This window comes from Falco peregrinus, chromosome 7 (assembly GCF_023634155.1).
Source record: "Falco peregrinus isolate bFalPer1 chromosome 7, bFalPer1.pri, whole genome shotgun sequence".
Classification (NCBI taxonomy): domain Eukaryota; kingdom Metazoa; phylum Chordata; class Aves; order Falconiformes; family Falconidae; genus Falco; species Falco peregrinus.
In genome coordinates, this window is record NC_073727.1 from 56,363,076 (window position 1) to 56,381,340 (window position 18,265).

General features: G+C 38.1%; 1 long non-coding RNA gene across 1 annotated transcript; it reads right to left on the reverse strand.

Moving 5' to 3' along the window:
* Positions 1 to 462: 462 nt before the first annotated feature.
* Positions 463 to 3,887, reverse strand: LOC114010336 (uncharacterized). The gene is made up of 3 exons (XR_003551723.2): positions 3,779 to 3,887; positions 1,248 to 1,398; positions 463 to 789 (listed from the first exon to the last, which is right to left on the reverse strand). It is a non-coding gene; the product is annotated as an uncharacterized LOC114010336 (long non-coding RNA).
* Positions 3,888 to 18,265: the final 14,378 nt, after the last annotated feature.

Genomic DNA, 18,265 nt, shown 5'->3' on the forward strand with positions numbered 1-18,265 from the left:
CAAGCTTTTCTGGGGTGTGGGTCACATTTCAACCCCTTGACTCCCGCTTTCCTCTCCTACTAAAACATTTCACAACTAGATTATAAGCCCTGTGTAATAACAGCAGTTGCCTCCTTTGAATAGTGGCATTCAGAAACTATTTGGTATAACTTTATCTGTTTTAATGTAAGATAGCAGCTGGAAATGCAGAGGAACCTGTGCTTTGCTAGGAAGTTCTCTATGGACCTCCAGCGAGTGCTCCATGAATCACTGATGGTGCATGGTCTACAGCTGGGAGCTAGTGATTTGAAGAAAGCCCAAGTAAACAGATATACCTTGTAATATATAATGAAGGTCACTAAACATAGAAACCAAAACTTCCTCTTCATCAATGTGCATGGAGCATTTGGTATCTTGAAAGTTAAATAAATATAAAAAAAGGAATATTTGGGATACTACAATAAAATAAAGGAAGAACACCAACAGAAACAGAGACTCAGGCATATATGAGCAAGGGGCATCATCTGGGAAGTGGCAAAGGAAGGAATCTAGGCTCTTTTTTCTAAGAATGACAAGTCCCTTTGATGTTAACAGTCTAAGTCCTGACTTCTAGGGATCTAAAAGGCTGCCCAAACTAAGACAAATGGAGTGGGGGACAGAGAGGCCTTTTGTAATGGTAAATCTGCATCAGAGAGGATAGTAGCCAGCAAACATGAAAGCATACTTCTAATCTTTCAAGGGACAAAGCGGTAAAAACAGTAGTCTGGCAGGACAGTGCATGAAGCTGAGTTTCTGGATATAGTAACAGACCTGAAAAAGAAGGAAACCCACCAATTATTACAATCACTCAGAATTTAATACAGTCAAAAGAAGATAGCAGTTAGAAATTATTGATTTCCCAGCTTGCTATTATGTCATTAGATATTAATATAACATTTGAAGATACCAATGTTTGCATCTTGTTCCACTCATAGTTCTATAGATGTTAACTTGCAGGCAGCCTTGCTGGCACAAGAACATAATAGCATATAGGATTTTGGCATTATTGAGCACTGGATAATTTTGATGACTTCTAAAACCCTTCAGCCTAGAAGTACTTTATTTTCAGGCTCCACTATAATTAGTTACAAAGGTTATTTGAGTGAGACATGCAGCAAGGCTGGAAGGTTATTGTTAAATGAAATCAATTTCACCTACTTTTTCTCTTGCTCTAATATTTTCTGTTAAATCTATAGTGAAGAAATAAACTATTTCAGACAGTCATTTACCAACAATGACTTGTTCAGTAGTTTCAACAACGCATTCAGAAACAGTGAAGGGATTCAGGTGATGACAGCCTTTGGTTGAATAGTTCTCCGAGTCTGTCAGGCTGTGTCTCCAACTGCATTACAGATTCCAAGCATGGCCAGCTTCTTCAGTCTGAAGGAAGACATTGTTGACTTATATAAACTTCTCATGCTTTAACTGAAGTTTGAGGAAAGGCAGCATGTCCTACCACCTCTGTTCAGTCTCACAGATCTAAACAGCTTCATACATTACTGATACTCCATAGTTTGCAAGATCAAAAGAAAAAGGATGTATCTCCAGAAAACCTGGTCCAGTTTTAGAGTGTATGAATTGTAAAACAAAGGTCTCAGGAAACCACAGTGAATCCCAGCATTCCAGCAGAAGCAGAGTAATTGAGTCTTGGTTTAAGACCCATGCTAGAGAATTCAAATTTGCTTAGGGATGCCGCAGATGTGGTAGCTGCTAACAGAAAAAGGAAGTCCCCATCCACTTACTCCCTCTGATACACAATGCATTACTGTCACAATTATTCATATTCCAGATTCTGAAATGGTTATGGGTTTGGTTCATTTGACTGAGTAAAACTTGGCAGATCTAAAAAATCTAACTTGAGATGGATTTGTGTGCACATACATGCACATACACAGACAATGAGGAAAAACAGGATAAATTTTAAAGCTGAAAAAATATACCTTTAATAATTGCTTAAGTTCTGACTAGAAAAGATAGCTGCTGAAAGCATATCAGTGATTAGTCTCTTGACCTTTCTTCAACTTGAAGTCATCAGCTATTGTTCACCACTGATAATAATAATAATAACCTTTATTTTATGAGATGACTGACAGCCAGTCCTTAGAGACCAGTCTTTCACAAGAGCAACATGCTTAAAAAAGAAATCATATTTAGTAGTCTCAATACAGTGAAATTAATTCAGAATTTTTACATCAAATACTAGAATCATTAAATACTGCCTATGCAAAAGAAAAAAAAGGAACATTCAAAATTACTTTTAAAGGAAAAAGCTGTGACAGAAGGTTGAGCAGCAGAGCAGCAAAGTAGTAAAATTTATTTCGCCTTTACCCCTTTTATTTTTATTTTTTCTTAATGAGAAGATAGAAAGTTTCTGAAAGTTGTCTTTTCCTTTGCTGCATTTTGAAAGGGGAAGAGGACGGAAATCAGAGACTGTATGAACGGACACAGGGAATATCCTATCTTTAACAATGGCCAGTTGTGAATCCTTAGATATGAACACTATTATACTTCATTTTAGAGGAGGGGATTTCTTCCTAATCACAGCCAGCAATCATTTCATGACCTGAAGCTGCAGTGGCTGCCCCCTTCACATTTTCATTCTTCCTAGTGTAATTGCATGTGTTGCTCTAGACCAGACTTGAATGGAAGTCCCTTTAAGGGAAGCCCCAGGAGGTGGAGCTGATAATAGGGTAGGTGGTTCTCATTCCTCGGAGTGATCATTGAACCAATCAGACAATATAGTGTTAGGGGTCACAGCACCACTAGCAGTGCACTGTTCTGAATGAAATATGTAAAGCCAAAGCCCTGAATAACTGTGGACATGAGACAGAACCTTTTTTCCACAGTGAAGGAGCTTGCTCCAGCAAGACCTAACCTGAGGTACTGCACTTTGCTTTCCCGTTAGTTCTGCAGTCCCTTAGCCTGTAGTAGTAGTAGTATATAGGAGGTCTATCTGTGTTTAAATACTGTTCTTCCTCCCCAGTGGAAGGAGATGCAGTTCACTAGTGGGATTTTCGGTTTGACAGAAGAATTTAATGCAACCTCTTAAAACATTATGATCATCATTTTCCTGGAGGGCTGCAGAGTATTTGTCCTTAAACTCAGTGTGCTTCCCATAGTCAGTGCGTTTACCCCATTACCTCCTAGTGAGCTGTGGAACAGAAAAGCCAGTATGAATACCAGGAAGATCAGGAACTGTTTACAGACTTATCTGCAGGAATGTCTCCTTTATCTAGCAATAACTGTATTCCAGGCTACAGGCTTTGAAATATCTAAAATCAGTAAGCAGATAAAATGAAATTACTAGCTCTCAAAGAATTCTTAAGTTATTAGCCAATATAGTGAAACATTCATTGATCAAAGCTCAGATCTTAAAGGACTTGATGAACCTTATAACCAAATTCCACTGAAATTAAAAAAAATATAATATCTCAGCCTAACTTTTAAATTTGGGTTTGGGGTTTGGGAAAATATTTACCGGCTGAAAAGGCTCAACATGAGTGTGGTGGGTTGACACTGGCTGGATGCCAGATGCCCACCAAAGCTGCTCTATCACTTTATCACTCCCTTCCTCAGCTGGGCAGGGGAGACAAAATATAACAAAAGGTTGGTGGGTTGAGATCAGGACAGGGGGAGATCGCTCAGCAACTACTGTCACAGGCAAAACAGACTCGACTTGGGAAAATTATTTATTATCAATCAAATCTGAGTAGCATAATAAGAAATAAGACCCAAACATTAAAAAAACCTTCCCCCTTACCCTTCCCTTCTTCCCAAGCTTAACTTCATTCTCAGTTTCCTCTACCTCCTCTGCCAGAGCAGTGCAGGGGGACAGGGAGCAGGTGCTGTGGTCAGTCCCTCCCGCGCTGTCCCTGCCGCTCCTGCCCCTCCGGGGGAGGCTCCTCACACCCTGCCCTGCCCCAGCGCGGGGCCCTGCCAGGGCAGGGGGCCCTCCACGGGCTGCCCCAGCCTGGGGCCCTGCCGGGCTGCAGTTCTTCACACACGTTTTTTTTCCCCTTGTTAAACACGTTACCCCAGAGGCGCTACCGCTGTCACTGCTGGGCTCAGCCTTGGCCAGCAGCGGGTCCATCTTGTAGCCGGCTGGCATTGTCTCTGTTGGACATGGTGGAAGCTTCTAGCAGCTTCTCACAGAAGCCACCCCTGTAGCCCCCCTGCTACCCAAACCTTGGTATGCAAACCCAATAGAATGGCACAGCCACATCTGAGTTGTAGAAAGTACCTTGACATATATGAGTGTTGTAAAGATGTTGGCATTGTAATCTTCAACCCATGTTACCAGAGAAGGATTCAAAAGTCAAATGACCCTATTATGTGGCTCATGACCCTCTCCATAGACTAAAACAGATCAGGTGGCCACTGGACAGATCATCATCACTCAAGAGACTCTGTCACCAGCTTTCTGCAAGCCAATTCTTGGTGTCTCACTTTCCTCATGTGCAAAAATGGTGGTATTTTTTTTCTTGAAGTTTGTTTTGAGAGCTACTAACGAAAGCACTGGACATTTTTTTCTATTTCTGGTGTGATTTTTACTACACTCTAAGCAGAACCACTTTTCATTCATATGCAATTTACTTTGAAGAGTCAGCATCTGTTTCTAGTTATGGATGATACCAAAATAACAGGCATCCAGCTTGTATCATTTTTAATGTTTAGAAAATTAATTTAAAACCATTTTTAATATTGATAAAATATACTACTTATATTTTTTTCCACCTCCTAAGTTTTGAATACACATGGGACCTGGAGAGATCAGATCTAAATTGAATGGATCAGCAAAGTGTACTGCAGTCGATGAAGTTATGCGGGTTTACATTATCTAAGAGTATGGCCCAAAGTGATAAGGATTGGCAGGAGAAAAACTGCACATATACACACACCACCCCCATGAAACACATATTTTTAAAGCTGCTGTAAAATATTATTCTTTCTGCTAAATATGTAGTATCTGAAGGATACATCAAATGTTCATGCTTGTATAAGGATTATGCAGTTTTAAATGCCTTTGCCAGTCCGTCTTAATCTACCCAGCCCAAAGAAAAGCTGTTACAATTTTATACCGTACAGCACATTTGTGTGTGACTGTATGTGTATTTTCATGTATGTGAACAAGAGAGAGAAATGCATTTACAACCATAGAAAGCCACTAATTAGGGCAAATTAAAGTACATCTTTGTTTCATCAAACCTCAGATATTTTCTTTTGCCATTTATTGTTTATTGGAAACAGTCCTTTTTCTAACACTACCCACAATAGATTTTGTAAATTTTGTGGCTTATGTTGACTGTTTTGCAATTTATAGTAGTGTGTAAAATATTCCCAGCACATACACTTAATCAAAACAAGCCCAATTAAGCTCAGTACTCCAGATTCCACCTCATTAGCTTTCTGTTCCTAAAATATAACAGATGTGATTGCTGCAGGCCATGAGTTAAAGATGAATTTTTCAGCTAAACACTTACAATACAACCTAAAGTTATATGAAGATTTAATTATTACTTTCATTTTCATGGCTTCCTGTAAAAGCTAATTTTTCACTTAATAGCAATAGTACTCCACTACTGCACTTTACCCACGGTTACAGAGAAAATTGTCTAAATGAGGAAGAAGGGAGAGGTCAGGGGTCCTATTTTTACTTTTGGCCTCACATATTGGACAGGTGACTTCACAAACTTGCAGGGCTTTTCGCCTTTCAAAACTACTGGAATTCAGAGAGGAGTCAGGATCCCAGCTTGCAGAATATCACTTCTGCCTAAAAACTCTGTGCAACTGTGTGAATGATTTTGCAGCATGTTTACTTGGCATGCTTCAAAAAGATCTGATGGCTTAGTATACCAGCAATAGCTGGCTAGTACTCCCCTCAAATAATTCTTGGTACATCTTAGCTGGATTCTGACTGTTTACAACTACTAGCTTTCATATGATATCCAATATAAGGAAAAATATCCTTTTCAGTAGTCAAAAGGCCAAAGAGGATTATTGTACGACTGACAGCAGGGATACAAAGGGAAGCACTGCCAATTGTCAGTAGCTGCATTTCTTTGTCAATACCCCAGTGGCAAGCTGCTGAATCTCTCCCACACTTTGTCCTTGTTATTGAACCTCAAGCATCTGGTGGATCAAAAATTATCTCTGGACAAACCAAAGCAATTCCAAGAATAATCCAGATGCAGTGGTCAGACTTGTCCACAGCACAACTCACCATAGAGATTTCCAAATGAGCTTGCAGCTTCCAACAAATTAAACTTCTTTACAGATTCTGTACTGATGCATTACTCACACCATCCTCTCTTCTAATTTCCCAGAATAATGGAGAGTCAACCTCACGTAGTCAGGACACCCTTTCTCAATCTGTTCAGTCAGTGTGTTTGGCTACATTGAGTGAGCCAAGAAGACAACACTTCCACGGTCTGTGCGGTGCAAGATCTGTCCCAATGCCTCAGCATCCTGGTTCAGTGAAGCCAACTGTGCATAAAATTGTGCACATAATGCACATTTAATCTTGCAAAAATGGGCATGAAGCAGTCCTATTAATATCGGTAGCAATACCAGAGGCCCTAAAAAAGACCTCTAGGTACCTCCTTTGCATAAATTATTACATAAGGTGCAAGGCAGGACTAACCATTAAAATTACACGAATGACCTGATTCACCACTCTTGCTACATTTCTGTGTTGGATGACTTTTTAAAAGTCTGTGGTTGCTCTCTCAGCAGGGTGGGTATCTGGGATACCTTAATTGAAGTCAATGGAGCTACACATTGACATAAAACTAGTGTACTTAATAGGAGGTTAATGCTCAGAAGGAAAGAGAAGCCACGCTTTTTCTTGAAAGATTTTCTCATGGTTGAGATGTTCTCTTGTTTGTACTTTCCCAATGCATTATTCTTTCTTTTCTCCTCCCCAAAAGATTCATCAAAAAAATAAGTATGTTTCCTTTGTGGTTTACACTGAAAAGAAGACATAGCTTTTCTGTTTGTTAAAATGTGGAAGGAGATAAATAATGAAAATTTCTAGTGATTAGTCCCTGAGGTCTTTATTTATGGAACCCTGGCACTGACACACTTCAGATAATAGTCCAATTTAATATTTATGATGTGCTAGGTTTCTCTAAATATATAAATTTCATAATTATCATGGGAGTTATCCCTTATTTATCTAGTTTTGACTTTTAATTAGTAGGATTGCCATTTAATCATTAACAATCTTGCCTTCGAAAAAACACCCTACCTGCTACTTCTTTGATGAATGTGTCCCCATTGTGTCACTACTCCTGTTAGAAGATCTGTCTTAGTTATTCCAATGACAAGTTTTCATATAAAGATACTAGATCTACAGAAACAGTCTCTTGAAGTGACACCTCACACTGACTGGGCACACTGCAACTACAATACTGTTAGGTACCCATCAGCCTTCACCAGACAAGGCTTTAGGGGAGTCACTAAGGTGGCTGATGACCCCTCAAATCTTAGTGCCCTTAAAAAAAGAAAAAAAGAAAAATATTACATGTGTGAGTGGATAGGGGAGGTGGAAGCCTGGCACAGGCTGTTTAATTAAACATGATAATATTCAATGTAAAGATTATCCTTCTTTCTTTGATAATATAAAATAGTATCACAGAAATTATACCTTTGTTAAAAACTTCTTTCTAACATTAATCAAGTCACTTCCATGGAGAGATGAAACTACAAGCTCTAACATGTTAACATTCAGCAATGTGTTACTAATAGCATCATTAACACATACCATATATAGATGCATGGAGTGTCTTATACTGAGCTAGTGCCAAGTCCCAGTTTGTCAAGTCAGGACATGGGAATGGCAAAATAATTTCATTCACTCCAACAACTAATTAAGATGAAGCTTAAAGCACGGAAGCTGAGAACCTTAGCAGGTCCACTGTGCCATTCCTCAAGGGTGACTTTGTAGGGAATAGTAAAAATACTTAATATAGACACTGTTGCATGTTAAATGATTGTCAGGAAAGTGCAAGTGGTACAGGTGGAATCAGTAAAGGGTGAACACTGCCATCATTGTGCAGTATTCACTCCTCCATCGCCGCTCATCTGCGGTCTCATGTTTGCCTATACTTCTGTAAAAGAATATATTACTTTTTTAATACAGGGGCTCTTGGCATTTACTTTAAAACCAAACCTACTTCCTACAATGTGCTGCTACCTGGCACATATTATACAACTTTGCTATGAGAATGTGATGGAGGAAGGAGGAGCCACTCATCTATCTAGGTTTCCTAGCAATTTCCATTACGAAGGAATCATATGGTCTTCACATTTAAGAAACTCTTTCACCACCCATCTTTACAGCAGTTCTTATTAATGAATTAATGCAGTGTCCAGCTTCTTGCACACTTGGCTCACTGGGATACTTTTTAACCTTATGCTGATATAATTATTCTATCTCAAAATCTGACATATAGAATCAAATTATGATACAACCTAGCCAACTGTGTGTTTCTCTAATACCTGCAGCAAGCTTTTCATAACAACAGCACTATCTAACTAGGTCCCAGCTCTGCCTGCAAGACCTCAGAGGGCTGATGTGAGGGACCGTCTGCAAAATATCATGTATCCAATCATGGAAAGAAGCACATCTGAATAGTGATACTGCAGTTACCCCTGTACCAGACACATTGTAATCAATCCTTTGGTAAGCCCATATGTGGTTGCTGTTCAGGGCTGCCTCTCAGTTAAGAAAGTATTTGAGGCATTCTGTTTTCTGATAATTCCCTTTTAGTGGTGGCTTACTTGAGAACATGTTAAATTAATTCAGTTTCACAAGGGTGAACTATATATGCTAACTGATCACCAAAAGACTTGAACTCAGTTAATTCACAGGAATACTCTTCCTTTTATTTCCCCTTTATCCTGGGTAATTTTTTTTTTTTTCTGTTCTAAATTTTTTTGCCTATTTTCTTAGTGTAAAATTCTGGAAACCACTAGTATACCTTTCCTGTGGCTGTCTGGTTTTTCTGAGGCTTTTTTTTTAACTGTTCTTCATGTGAAACTTGATTAATAGTGAAAAAAGCCAAAAAATTTTAAGGATACCTAATTCTGTTAATATGATTCTTTCAAGGCCATCCTGTCATACCATACAACAGCAGGGGAACATGGCTCTCTACCTTTGGTCTTGGTTTTCTCATTTTGTCATTTGATCAGTTTTGTTGTTTCTCCAACATCCAGTTTCTCAATGCAGTAGCTGATTAAGAGTCATTTGCAGTATAATTTCCTGTAGTCAGGAAACTGGAAAGTTTGCAGCAGATTCCTGTGTATTTTGAAACACCAGCCGTTAATGCCAAAGTCAGAGCTGCTAATGTTTGAAAACTTTCACTCACCTATCCATCCTTAGGGACATGAAAGAGAAAGAGATTTTCTGAAAATCCATCTCTAATTTGTGATGCTTATCATCAAAAAACATATGGCCAGATCAAAAGGACAGATCCTAAGCTGGTGCAAATTGGCCAAGCAGCACTGTCAGCAGGGATACTGGATTTATAACAGCTGAGTATCCAGCCTATTTGTAGTTCAGTGTAAGAGTTATCTGACTAAGGGTATGGAAGTTATAACCGAAGGTCCCAAGTAATAGTCTTTCAGAAAGTCATCACACATTTTTCAGAATGTGAAAATTCACAAATTTGTTAGTATTTTTGGACCACTTCCCACTTCAGCTCAGATTTCATATTACCCATATTTTAGTTCTTTATAAAAATGAAATGTACTTCATCTCAGTCTGTACACTCAATAAAATAAATTTACAAGCCAGAACTGTCTTAGAGTCAAAGAGAGTTATTCTGCTCTAAAGCAGTAGTCTGTCTCTCACATTTTGGATTTAAGTAGAATGAAAAGAAACTACACTTAAAAATGGGCTAGACAAAGTTAAGAATATATTGTTGAGAACAATCTGGCAATGGGAAAGGAGTGAATAGCCTGACCCATCAGCTTCCCTTCCATCTCCAGCTGTTATGATTTTCCAAGTGCTGAGGACACATGATTTAGTAGCTTCAGAGATGAAACTGATTGCTCTGGTTTTTGGCACATCTGTAATGAAGCAAACAAAACATATGTATTTATATGTATGAGATTTACGTTAGAGACAGACAAAAGCAACTAGAGGGTGGATTCTCACTATCAATTAGAGGTACAGTCTGCACAGAAGGAGGTCACCTGTTGGATGTGCATTGATGTGAAATAAAAAGATTGCATGAAGAAAATGCAGATGATATGATTGTGGCTTAACAGAAAATAATAGACTCAAACAAAAAGAAATTATAGGAATGGAGAACAGTGGTGTTTTGGTACTGGAAAGGACAGGCAGGTTTTTAGATTAAGAAAGTGTTATTATCATGACATTGTGGAAGCTGAATAGGAAAAGTGACTCATGGTACCAACTTCTGAATCACTTGATCAAGCAGGAACCATAATTATTGCTGGAAAATTACTGATAAAAAACAAGGACTTGAAAATAACAATTTTCTGTAAGATGGAGAAAGCAAACGAAGTATAATGTCACAAATTAGACTATCTTCAGCAGAGACTGAAGCAGCAAGTAATAAAAAGGTCAGACATTGAAAGTCATCACAGAATGGATCCAATCTAACACGTAAATGTCTAAAAAGTTCAGTACTGCAACACCCAGGATTAATGACGTGGCTCTGAGACATCCAGCGCTTCTCATGGGCATACAGGTACCCACTGCAGTGAATAGGGGCATTTAAAAACCTCAAAAAAACATGTCCAGTACACTCTGTACAGAAGCGGCACAAAGATACTCATTCACTAGCTAACTGGAAAATACCCGTTTCTGCTCCCAGAGCCGTTCCTGTGGTCAAATTAAGCAATGATTAGATATAAAAAAAAATTCTTTGCAGTCAGTCCCCTTTCTCTGAGGCAACAGTACTCAGAACTGAGGTGCAGAGCCACACCACTACGCTCTTCCTCTTTTCAGGCCAGGGAAACTTCAAATATTTTACACATAGTGACACAGCTTCAAAAAGGAAAATAGGCAAGAACTCCTTCACTTTTTTATGAACATGACACATTCCAGTGGGACACAGGTAAAACCCGCCTTTGGGCAGAAAAAGGAATTGAACCTGGGTGACCTACTTAATGACTGAATGCTTTAAGAAATACTAGGCTACTATGTAGCAGCAGATGGAGCACTGATCTGATTACTGGGGCTGGTCCGCAGTGGGGACACTTACATTGCTTAAACAGAAATGTGCACACCTGGATGAACATCTGGAAATACTGAGTAAATGTATCAAGCTATCTAATTCAAAGGTGCCTCGTTAGAAGTGAACCCAGATCTCTGAAAACATACATAATCTCTTTCAGTCCTACTTTCAACAAAAGGTTAACTTCCATTTTGTGCAGACATCAGTTCTTTCAGAAGTTGTTTGAATGTGGTTTGCAAGTGGCTGATGGATAAACATGTTCAGAAGAGAAAGGCAGAGAAAAATTGAGTTTTTGGCACACATCAGGTTGCCTAGATGCACCTAACTGGAAGTACTTCTGCAGATTTGCAGACCTCAAGCATGATAGGATGCAGACTGAAGTGTCTGGGGTTTAGGAGCCTATACAGAGAGGCAGCAGACAAGAGTGAGGAGCAGGGATGCTCAGTAGCCTCTCTTCTGCTGTCCTATTGGCACAGTGCTGTGCCTCTCTCGAATGCAGAGAAGAGGTGAGAAAATGAGAAGGTCCAGGAAGCTTCAGTTAAAGCCCTTTCCCATCTCCTTCCAGTCTTGCCTTTCTCGTCGTCCTATTACAGCAACAGGCAGGCTTCAGTGTTGAAGGAGAAACAGAAAGTTGTTCAGGCTGCATTTGCTGCTCAAATTGTCATGCCCTGGGGAGAAGCCAGCAGAACAGATAGAAGATCATTGAGGCTGGAGCTGGTCTGGAAGTGGTCTGTTTGACTGATCACGCTGACCTGCAGGCTAAAACCTGCAGCACAGCTCCCGTTCTTAGCACAAAATTGCCTGAAGGAATAAAGATAGTGCGTAAATACAATTTAGTTTTGATTTAGAAATGGAAGAAGGAAAAAAGAATAAATCTGTGCTTCACTGAATCAATATAGATACTCAGGATTTGATTTCATAGCAAAGTACCTTCATCAGCTACTTGTGCTCAAGGTTAATTAAGATTGCATTTGTCAATATACAAATATAGGTATGTACATTTCTGGGAATTTTCACCAACTGTAAGATTATGTATGCTATTAAGTGTTCCTGGAATAATACTTCGGTATGTTTGGGTACACATTTCTTAGCTTTTATTGCCACATTATACTAGACAGTCTCATATGTAATCAGAACATAAGCCAAAAGAATCTCAGTCCAGCATTCATGGAGATAAATGCAGTTGTCTCTAATTAATTCTATGAAACTGGTTTAGCAGGATTGCAGAAACTTCAAAATGTATAGCTTGATATAAAAATAGGAATCTCTTGATGAAATTGTACATATGGCAGGATAAATAGAATGTTCCCTTCTGCCTCTAAAAATGTAATATTTCCCATTCTTATTTCCCTGTGAAACTCTGGAGCAGAACTTAAACTTGGGAATGATCAGTCTCAATTAAAAATTAATTGGCAGGTGGGGATTGTATTCCATGTTAACATTTCAGGTGTTACTGAAATTTCTTCAGGAATCAATCAACCTATTGATAATAAAACTATACACAGGGAAACAGTATATGCAGAATATACCACATAAATCCAGAATGCATCTAGAGGAAACACTAAATTATTTTATCTTCTCTTCATGGCACATTTTGCCACCATTAACTTTTCTGTTTGCAAGTGCAGAAAAATAGAGACACTGAACTTTTCAATACACACACACAAAGAGAACACCTTGAGTTTTATTTCACTTAGGAAAATTGGTCTGTTCTTTATTATTATGAAATGCAGAATGATAAGATCCTACTTTTAACCCTATGTCATAATGAATCAATAAAGGATGTGCAAGATAATAAATGGAAGGCAAAATTACAGCAAAAAATTGTGAAAGTGAATACTCTTCACAGCATGCCATCATCCTTTGGAATTAACTCCAGCAGGAGATTATTAAGTCAAATATTGTTAAAAGATTTTTAAAGGGCTGAATAATTTTTTGAGTAATAACAACAATATGAATGTTAAAGTTATCTGTTACTATGTTTCAAAGGGTAAATTAATAGCTACAGGGGTCAAGAAGATATCCGCTTCTCTACCTTCCTTTCCACGCAGCTGACTAAGTGCATTAAGGACTTTTCTTCAACTTCCCCTCAAGCATCAGACATTGGTCACTTCTGAAGGCAGCAAAAGTGCAAGACTCAAGAACACAGGATTTATCTGATCCAGTACAGCAATTCCTATGCTTCTTCTCATCATCATTATCTGAACATATTTTACCTCCAGCATAAAAGGAGATTGCTTTTCTGTGTTCGCCACCCCTATGGATGAATGCAGCATAGGTACTTGGAAGTTTGCTGTTCTAAGTCACTTAGCATTTTAGTTCTCACATCTCATCAACACTTCCTTCTGAGACACTAGTTCTTTCATTCACCTAGTAGATTTCATGAACTTTTCAAGCTTAGGCTCTGAATAAAGCTAAAAGGGAGAAGGAAAACAACAACAAAAAAAACCTCCGAAAAACCCCACAACCCCTTGTTGCAATTTTCTGCTCATTTCACCATTAATTTGCCCCAAGAAGAGGCGAATGACAATCTCTCTGATGCTATTCTCACACTTGAGATGCTCTTAGTGACCAGCAGGAATATCAGGTGAGGAGATACAAGAAAAAACCTTTATCCAGTGTAAAATTCTGCTGATTGCACTGGCCTCAACAGTTGTCCCATGATTCATTTTTGAGATATTTTCAAAATCTTTCAGACCTCTTTTCCGAATGTTTCATCTGGTAAAATTCTATGAATACTTCAAAGGAAGTTAACAAAGAATTTAGTTTCTTCAGTAAGAAAATCATCTCTCAAACACTGTTGAAGAGCAGACTGATAGAACTTACATCCTTGGGGACTGCCTACAACACAGTCATTGTAGGTTTTATAGTCCTATATTATTGATTCTAAGAATTTTGTGACCTATTGTGTCTGATGGACATGGTAAAAATAATGATTCAAAGCACAAGAGCAAAATAATGGCCACGGATTTATTATTGTTGCTATTATTAATTTCAAAATTCACAACAAAACAATGCAGTAACCTATACAAACACCATGCAAAATGAGAGCATTACAGAAATCTAAGCTAATGGCTCTTCCATTTACAAGATTTGTTCTCAAAAAGTTTGCAAAGAATTGCAGATTCTAAACTCATGCCTAACCCTTGCACTTGAGTCTGTCTGTGAATGACATTAGCACTTTTTCAATATAGCCGTCATGCCATATATAAACAGCTGAAAGATGTATTTCAAATACAGAATAGATATTTAAGGCAAGATTCACAGCATCTGCTGATGTATCTGAATTACACATCAGAATCCTTTAAAATTGAATACTTGGCTCCTGCTGAAGCTCCTGTTTAGTTATCTAGGCTCCCTGTAAGCTAATGGGAAATTTAATGTTTCTGAAGAGACCTGAACAGAAATCACGTATAGATAACCATACATCTGAACTCTACTTTTCTATGGGGTAGGGCTGACTGGAGGCTACATCTGTAACGTTCATATTTTCCTTAAAAAAAAGACCCCACACACCTAGCTGGGTAGGTCTCAACCTTTTAAAAGCATTGTCAGAAATGGGGAAAGGAGTGTTAAAGCCACCAACTTTCATATAACCATTTATTAGCCAAATAGTAAATGCAAGAGATATTTCTACTCTGTGGTTTACTGGTACCAACGTTTGGCAAGGAGGGAGCAGACTTGGCTTCCAGTCCTTGCTCTCAGAAATCTTTAGTATTTGAGCAGAAACAACATGTGAATCCCGCAACCAAGTGCTCTACCATCACTATTCTATAATTTACCATCCTCAGAAGGTGTAACAGAGATCAGATTGGCAGTCTGTAAGGAAAGTGCTCTGACCAAAAGTCTGTTTTGATAATGTATACGAAATTCATATTCACAAACATCTGCTGCCAAACTTGTAACTGCCTGGTGATTTTTAGGTGTCCTTTGGAACAAGCTCCTTCTTGTTTATTGTTTTTGGACTTTTCTGTCTTAAGTGGTGCTTTCATCTTTCCCTCAAATAAGTCTTCAAGGCTGGACTCTGACTCTTGTACTAATGAGCCAAGTGGCACTTACAATCATGCTTACTAAGTTAGAAGTGGCAATGTATGAACCTTAAAAGATTATTTTCTGCATATCAGACATTGGTCTATTTGACAACCTCAAATGCCTTCAGTGCAGTAACATTAAGCTTTATATCTGACACAACACGGTATTTACAACAAAGAAATAACTAATTCAGAAAAGTAGAAAACACCTTCAAGAGATTCATACTCTGGTTTTTTTAACAGTTCATTTTGTTTCTATACCTATGTAATAGGTGTTTGAGAAAGAGGAAAAACATTTTTATTTTAATGTATTGAGCTAAATATTTCTGATAAGATAATAAAATAGCCTTGTTTTGGTGACCTAAAGAGGAATAATATAGGGATGAAGGTTTAATGCTAGAGTTATTGAAAAAAGGTTTATCAGCAGTAGGGATACAGGTTGGAATCCACACAGCACTTTTTTTTTTTTTTTTTTTTTTTTTTGTATCATTCTGCCCCTGTGGATTTCAGTTGCTGTTCCCACAACAGTGTGAAGCTATAGTAGGACATTGAGGATGAGTCCCAGAAATAAGGGAAATAGTTCCAACAGTTCGTATTTGTTGAAAGCAGAAAAGTTTCATTCATCAAAGTGCAGATATTATTGTCATCATTATTATTGTTGTTGTTATTATTATTAAATATTTATTTTATTTCAATTATTAAACTTACCCCCAAAAAACTGATTCCCTTTCTTTGTTACCTTCAAACTTCTCATTTCTCTTCATATTCAAGTTCAACTGATAAAAAACCTTTTGGTGTTTTGTACACTTAGCTGCTATACCTTTTTTCTTTAAAAGCTAACAGTTTTCAAATGTTTCAGTTGAATGTTTTTGTACATATGCAATGAGTAACATGGAATATGTTTTTAAATAAACAAATTAATTTCAAAAGTTGCACTTCTTGCTCTATGACATGAGAACTGCATGTTGTTACGGTGACATGAATCAAATAAGGAGTTCAGAAAAGTAGTGGAGTGATATGGAACTTGCAGCTTCGGGAGAGCTGATCTTACATTCAGTTTGAGGAATAATTTTTAATTTGGTGACTATATGATGTCTGGTTGCATATATAAAGCTGCAAATCCTAAACTTCTCTGCTTCCACACCACGCTAGGTAAAAACATTGCCATTGTACAGGAGTTCAGGACTGGGAAAGACCCACTGTCTCAGCAGAACCCCACTGGAAGAGTGGTGGTCGGGTGTGTGTGTGTGTGTGTGTGTGTGTGAGTCCCATTGACCTTAAGAGTATTTTGTTGTCCTGTGTCTACTTTCATTGTCAAACAGTATATTAGGATAAAGGACTACCATAAAAGATGAGATAAAAGTCTGGAAATCGTGTAACTGAAATTTAGGTGGGATAAAGTTCATGTGGAATAAGACTTGAAATCTTAGTGGCAAATTATGCATATTTTTGTGGAAGGACAGGTTTTTATGATCAGATGCATCCTGTATTGAACTCCCATGTTAGTAAGCACTGTAATACAAGGAGAAAAAATAATAATTGCACTAAGAACTTTAAAATCTTTAGATCTCTCTGAACATTTAAAAATATTCAGAAATAGAAACAAGGTGTTTAACAAGGAAATATGCACTTTCCTTTTAAGACTTCCTGGTTAAATGTGATTATTTCACATATTCCCAAGTAGGAGGAATAGAATTATTGATTTCACCTTTTTTCTTATGTGCAACTAACAGGTCAACAGCTATAAAAGTAAGGGGAATATGGCTGAACCAAACTACTTCTGCCTGGAATCATTTATTAAAGAAAAGATTTATCACACACTTCCCCTCCATGTATGGTATTAGAGACTGATTTTTGAACTAATCTAATTAAAGTCAATTCTGGGATAGTGGTACTTCTGTAATTGTTTCTGAGACATACACATTAGCAACAGAGAGTGTTGTGTTGTCATAGCAACAGGCCTATGGTAATGACTTCAGAAATAGAATTGGATTATATCACAATAGTGGTTTGGGAACAGTTGCTTCTGTGAAAGTTTGGTTAGGAGGGACAGAAACGTGTTGGCTGTGATGAAAATGTGATGGTTTGTGGATCCCAACAGTAGGTGCATATAGAGTCCTCCCCCCTCTTGCTGTTTTGATGCTTGGCTAAGGTAAAAATATTTTTATAATGGATACTTCATTCTTATTATTCTGCAGTTTGTGTCAAATTCTTACACACACTTGTTACTTCACGTTGTACAAGGTTGTAACTGCACAGAGCAGATGTGTGGATGAGGACCTCTATATGTTCTTTTTTCCCGAATGTGATCAACAAATAAAGGTAGGTGAAGGAGTCCACTGCAATCCTTCTGTAGTCCTCAAGTACTGAAGCCTGAACAAGGGACTTAAAAGTACACCTATCATATTAAAATTCAGGACAGCAATGTACTTCATCAAATAGGCTGGCCTGTTGAGTAGTGTCTCAGGATGTTGTGTATGAAGATGTACTCCATCTGCTTTCAGATTAGCACTTGCACTGAGCAAGATGCCCTGACCTTACCTTTCTTTGTTTCCTTTAATTTTTTTCCTGAGTCTTGCTGGCTCTCCATTATGAATTCATAGTCTAAAAAAAGAGAACTGAGTGCAAGATAAGATTTCCTGTTTGTTAATTACATGCTATTAACTTGACAACTTTCATTGTGACTTAGAAGGCAAATATCTGTCCAGATTGCAACACTTAAGTTCACAGCATGGCACAGCTCTCGTAAAGGTGATTCAGGATAGTTTATAGAAAGCAGGACATCAGATGGTAAAGTTAATCTCTGAAACAGCTCCCTTAGTGCTAATGTAGGAAAGGCAAGTGAATGTAAGAGTCCAAATACTGTAGAAGCTAGAAAATGTAAAGGAAACTTCATTCCGGCTCATACAGCTCCATATCCAGGTGTTGAATGTCAACTGAGTATTTCTAAGTTTCTTGGGAAGAGGAAGAAAAAAACAGAGTAAGTTTGGTAAAAGAGAAAAGTAGAGT